This window comes from Hemitrygon akajei, chromosome 11, assembly GCF_048418815.1.
Source record: "Hemitrygon akajei chromosome 11, sHemAka1.3, whole genome shotgun sequence".
Taxonomy (NCBI): Eukaryota; Metazoa; Chordata; class Chondrichthyes; order Myliobatiformes; family Dasyatidae; genus Hemitrygon; species Hemitrygon akajei.
The window spans coordinates 175,164,166-175,170,606 of record NC_133134.1 but is presented as its reverse complement, the minus strand read 5'-3'; positions in this window follow the sequence as shown (position 1 = coordinate 175,170,606).

Here is a 6,441-nt window from a genome sequence, read left to right as displayed (position 1 = left end):
TACACAGTAGTGTCAAAACTCCGCACCTCTATCCAAATAATTAAAGATGATTAAGAATAAGGTTTGGGAAAGGTCAGTTTAACTCATATAAAAATGTTGGATAAATGGTCTCCAGGTTTCTTCAAATTTAACTGAAGGGTCAAAAATGACACTTCTGATTTTTTCTAAACTCAAACAGGAAATAGTTTGAGAGAACCACTGAAATATAGTTGGAGGATTAATTTCTTTCCAGTTCAATAGGATAGACCTTGTAGCCATTAATGTGACAAATGCAATCATCCGCTGGGCTGAGGGGGAAAACAACTATTATCCAACATTGGTAAACCAAAAATTGCACTAATAGGATGAGGTTGCAATTTGATATTCAAAACTGTTGAAATAATACCAAAAATATCTTTCCAGTAATTTTGCAAACAGGGGCAAGTCCAAAACATGTGAGTCAATGAGGAAACTTCAGAGTGACATCTGTCACAGATTGGATTAACACGAGAATAGAATCGAGCAAGTTTTTCCTTGGACATATGAGCCCTATGTACAACCTTGAATTGTATTAGGGCATGTTTGGCGCAAATGGAAGAGGAATTAACTAACTGTAAAATTTTCTCCCACTGCTCTGTGGGTAAAAGACAATTAAGTTCTTTTTCCCATTCCTTCTTAATTTTATCTGATACCCCTGGTTGTATTTTCATAATCATATTATAAATGACAGCTACTAAACCCTTCTGACAAGGATTCAGAGCTAGAATTTTTTCCGTAATATCCATTGGACATAAATTCGGAAAGGACTGTAACATATTATTCAAAAAATTTCTAATTTGTAAATATCTAAAAAAAAACGGGTTTTAGGCAAATTATATTTATTGGACAACTGTTCAAAGGACATAAAGGTATTATCTAAAAATAAATCACGAAAACATGTTATACCTTTTGTTTTCCATAACGCAAAGGCTTGGTCCATAAAAGAGGGCTGAAAGAAGAAGTTAGATATAATAGGGCTTGATAAGATAAGCTTATTCAAGCCCAGGAATTACGAAATTGAAACCATATTCGTAATGTATATTTAACTATAGAACTAGTTATTTGTTCATTCAATTTAGATAGAACAAAAGGAAGCAAAGATCCTAAAATAGGAAACAATGAGAAGTCTTGTACAGATTTGCACTCCAAATTTACCCATTGTGGGCTTGGTAACGTGACCGATTCTTGTGTCCAAAATATTAAGTATCGAATGTTAACTGCCCAATAGTAAAATCTTAGAACACACACAAAATGCTGGTGGAACACAGCAGGCCAGGCAGCATCTATAGGGAGAAGCACTGTCAACGTTTTGGGCCGAGACCCTTCGATAGGACTAACTTAATCTTAATTAACATCTTAGGTTTGGCAAAACCAAACCACCTTCTTTCTTAGGCTTCTGTAAATATTTTTTACTTACCGTAGATTCCGGATTTTAAGCCGCTACTTTTTTCCCACATTTTGAACAGCTTTGAACTTTGCGGCCAATAATCCGAAGCGGCTAATGCATGATTTTTTTCATGCCGCCTCGTAAACATTTTGCCTCGTAACAGTAGACCAATAAAATTGATGAGTAGTTCACAGAGGTCCAATGAAATTGTACGATAAATCAAGCGCACTTTCACAATTAAATTATTGTAAATCAGTCATTTGTACTCACCCTCATCAACATGGAAAACACTCGAAGCATTGTGCTACCTACCCTCTTAGTTTAAACTATATTTGTTTTCTGTACTACATCGCGGGATGCTATGACGACACACCCGGTTTCGCGGCGTCTTGTGGGAAAATGCCGTTTGCGATGAAACGGAAAGGAGGGGGTCGAGCGGCGGAGCGGCTTTGGATCCGAGCGAAATCTGCTTTTAAATGCCGTTTGCGATGAAACGGAAAGGAGGGGGGGAGCGGATTCCGCGAGCAGCTTTGGATCTGAGCGAAATCTGCTTTTAAATGCCGTCTGCGATGAAACGGAAAGGAGGGGGGGAGCGGCATTACGCGAGCGGCTTTGGATCCGAGCGAACTCTGCTTTTAAGTTAAAGGTATCAATAACTTTTCCTGGTAGGCTGCAGTATATATATTTTTTACCAGTCGTTAGGAGATATTGGAATGTTGTTCAGTAAAGAAGTATACGCAACGTATATTTAAAAGTAGCCGCGTACGGGCACGGTTCGAAAAAAAGCATTTGCAATATGTATTTGTTTTTGTTACCATATGGATTTAATTAAAAGTTAAAAAAATCCTCACGTGTAATATCTTTCTGTGTAAATATCTCATATTACAACGTGGGACACCTGCGGCCTAAAATCCGGTGCGGCCTTTACATTTAAAAAAATGATTTTATTTCTAAAATTAGTGCCAGCGGCTAAAAATCAGGTGCGCTCTGTAGTCCGGAATCTACGGTAATCTAGGATTTTTATTCTGCCACACATACGAGGATACTTTGGAGTCAATAATGTCAAAAAAGGAGTTAGGAATAAACATTGGTAATGCTTGAAATTGATATAAAAATTTGGGTAAAACTATCATTTTAATAGCATTAATTCGACCAACCAATGACAAAGATAATGGGGACCATCTAGTAATAAGTTGCTTGATTTGGTCAATTAAAGATAAAAAGTTAACTTTAAATAAATCCTTATGTTTCTTGGTGATTTTAATACCCAAATAAGTAAAGTTATCTGTGACAACTTTAAGTGGTAAGCGTTTATAGATTGGAACTTGCATATTTAATGGAAATAATTCACTCTTATTAAAATTCAGTTTGTAGCCAGAAAAGCTATAAAGGATAAAATAACAGGAATAGATCTCTCAGGATCAAAGATGTATAGTAACAAATCATCAGCATATAGTGATAGCTTATGTCCCTTCCCTATGGGTAATACCAAAAATATTAGGTGAGTCACGAATAGCAATGGCTAAGGGTTCCAAAGCAATATCAAATAGTAGAGGACTTAAGGCACAGCCTTGCTTCATACCATGGAACAGCTGAAAAAAGGGAGATCTTTGATTATTGGTAAGGACCAAAGCCAAAGGTTTATAATATATTAATTTAATCCATGATATAAAATTCTGGCTGAAATTAAAATTCTGCAGTGTATTAAATAAATACGGTCATTCAACTCCATCAAACGCTTTTTCAGCATCTAAGGAAATTACACATTCTGGGATTTTAGATGAAGGAGTATAAACTATATTAATTTTCTAATGTTAAAGGATGAATAACGATTTTTAATAAATCTGGTCTATTCTTCAGAAATAATTTGAGGTAATATATTTTCCAATCTAGTGGCCAAAATTTTGATAAAAATCTTGGAATCTGTATTCAGCAAAGATATAGGCTGATAGGATGCACATTCAATAGGGTCTTTATCTTTTTTAAGAATTAGAGAAATGGAGGCATCATAAAAAGATTGTGGTAGTTTACCTACAGTTAATGCATCTTTAAAAATTTTACATAGCCAAGGAGAAAGTATAGAAGAAAAAGATTTAAAGAATTCCGCAGTATAATTTCCGCAAGGAAATGGCAGATGAGTGGAACAGGTACTTTGGATCTGTCTTCACTAGGGAAGACACAAACAATCTCCCAGATGTAATAGCGGCCAAAGGAACTAGGGTAAAGGATGAACTGAAGGAAATTTATATTAGGCAAGAAACGGTGTTGGATAGACTGTTAAGTCTGAAGGCTGATAAGTCCCCAGGACCTGATGGTCTGCATTCCAGGGTACTTAAAGAGGTGGCTCTAGAAATCGTGGATGCATTGGTAATCATTTTCCAATGTTCTATAGATTCAGGAACAGTTCCTGCTGATTGGAGGGTGGCTAATGTTGTCCCACTTTTCAAGAAAGGAGGGAGAGAGAAAACAGGGAATTATATACTGGTTAGCCTGATGTCAGTGGTGGGAAAGATGCTGGAGTCAATTATAAAAGAGGAAATTACGACACATTTTGATAGCAGTAGAAGGATCAGTCCGAGTCAGCATGGATTTATGAAGGGAAAATCATGCTTGACTAATCTTCTGGAGTTTTTTGAGGATGTAACTATGAAAATGGACAAGGGAGAGCCAGTGGATGTAGTGTACCTGGACTTCCAGAAAGCTTTTGATAAAGTCCCACATAGGAGATTAGTGGGCAAAATTAGGGCACATGGTATTGGGGGCAGAGTACTGACATGGATTGAAAATTGGCTGGCTGACAGGAAACAAAGAGTAGTGATTAACAGGTCCCTTTTGGAATGGCAGGCTGTGACCAGTGGGGTACCGCAAGGTTCGGTGCTGGGACCGCAGCTGTTTACAATATACATTAATGATTTAGATGAAGGGATTAAAAGTAACATTAGCAAATTTGCTGATGACACAAAGCTGGGTGGCAGTGTGAAATGTCAGAAGGATGTTATGAGAATGCAGGGTGACTTGGACAGTTTGGGTGAGTGGGCAAATGTATGGCAGATGCAGTTTAATGTGGATAAGTGTGAGGTTATCCACTTTGGTGGCAAGAACAGGAAGACAGATTACTATCTAAATGGAGTCAAGTTAGGAAAAGGGGAAGTACAACAAGATCTAGGTGTTCTTGTACATCAGTCAATGAAAGCAAGCATGCAGGTACAGCAGGCAGTGAAGAAAGCTAATGGCATGCTGGCTTTTATAACAAGAGGAATTGAGTATAGGAGTAAAGAGGTCCTTCTGCAGCTGTACAGGGCCCTGGTGAGACCCCACCTGGAGTACTGTGTGCAGTTTTGGTCTCCAAATTTGAGGAAGGACATTCTTGCTATTGCAGCGTAGGTTCACAAGGTTAATTCCCGGAATGGTGGGACTATCATATGTTGAAAGGTTGGAGCGACTGGGCTTGTATACACTGGAATTTAGAAGGATGAGAGGGGATCTGATTGAAATATATAAGATTATTAAGGGATTGGACACACTGGAGGCAGGAAGCATGTTCCCACCGATGGGTGAGTCCAGAACTAGAGGCCACAGTTTAAGAATAAGGGGTAGGCCATTTAGAACAGAGATGCGGAAAAACTTTTTCACCCAAAGAGTGGTGGATATGTGGAATGCTCTGCCCCAGAAGGCAGTGGAGGCCAAGTCTCTGGATGCATTCAAGAGAGAGTTAGATAGAGCTCTTATAGATAGCGGGGTCAAGGGATATGGGGAGAGGGCAGGAACGGGGTACTGATTGTGTATGATCAGCCATGATCACAGTGAATGGCAGTGCTGGCTAGAAGGGCCGAATGGCCTACTCCTGCACCTACTGTCTATTGTCTGTCTATAACCGTCCCGACCAGGGGCTTTACCTGAATTCATTGATAAAATAGCCACTTTTATTTCGGTTTCCGTAATATGTGCATCTAGTAATACACAATCTTCAGCTGTTAATTTCGGGATATCCAATTTTCTTAAAAATTCATCCATCATGGAAGAATCATCAGAAAATTCTGATTTATATAGAGAGTTATAAAAATCTTGAAAGGCTCTATTTATCTCTTTATGATCAATCGTCAAAGTGCCATCTTGTTTACGAACTTAATGATTTGCCGTTTAACCGAAGCAGTTTTCAATTAATTAGCCAATAATTTACTGGATTTGTCTCCATGTACATAAAACTGAGTCCTAGATTTAATTAACTGATTTTCAATCAAGGAGGATAATAACAAACTGTGCTCCATTTGAAGTTCAACTCTCTTTTTATAAAGTTCTTTACTAGGGGTCACAGAGTAAGTCTTAACATTTTCTTTAATTTTATCAACCAATGTAATTATTTCAGTGTTAATTCGTTTCCTGACTCCAGCAGAGTATGAAATAATTGGTCTATGGATAAATGCTTTAAAAGTGTCCCATAATATTCCACTAGAAATCTCTTCTGTAAGGTTTGTTGAAAAAAACAAATCAATTTGTTGTTTAATAAAGTTGAGAAAGTCTGAGTCCTGAAGTAGAGTTGAACCGCCATGATTTAACACTTGAAGATGAATCCGTTGTCTTAATAGATAGCTTCAAAGGTGAGTGATCAGAGATAGTAATAGAGTCATATTTACAATCAATAATGTCTGTAAGTAAACGATGATCAATAAAGAAGTAGTCAATTTTTGAGTAATTATGATAAACATGAAAATTCTTTGTCATTGGGGTGTAAAAATTGCCAAATTTCAGAGATTCCAGAATCAACCATAAAGGAGTTAATAAGAGAGGCCAACTTATTCAGAAGAACCTGAATGGACTTAGATTTATCCATCGAGGGATTTAAACAACAGTTAAAATCCCCGCCCATTATCAACATATACTCATTTAAATTAGGGAAGGATGTAAATAAACAGTTAAAAAATTCATTACAGTTAATACTTGGGGCATAAACATTAATTAAAACAACTTTTTGGTTAAAAAGTAAACCAGTAAGAAGCAGAAATTTACCTTGTGGGTCCGAAATTGTTTCATAATGT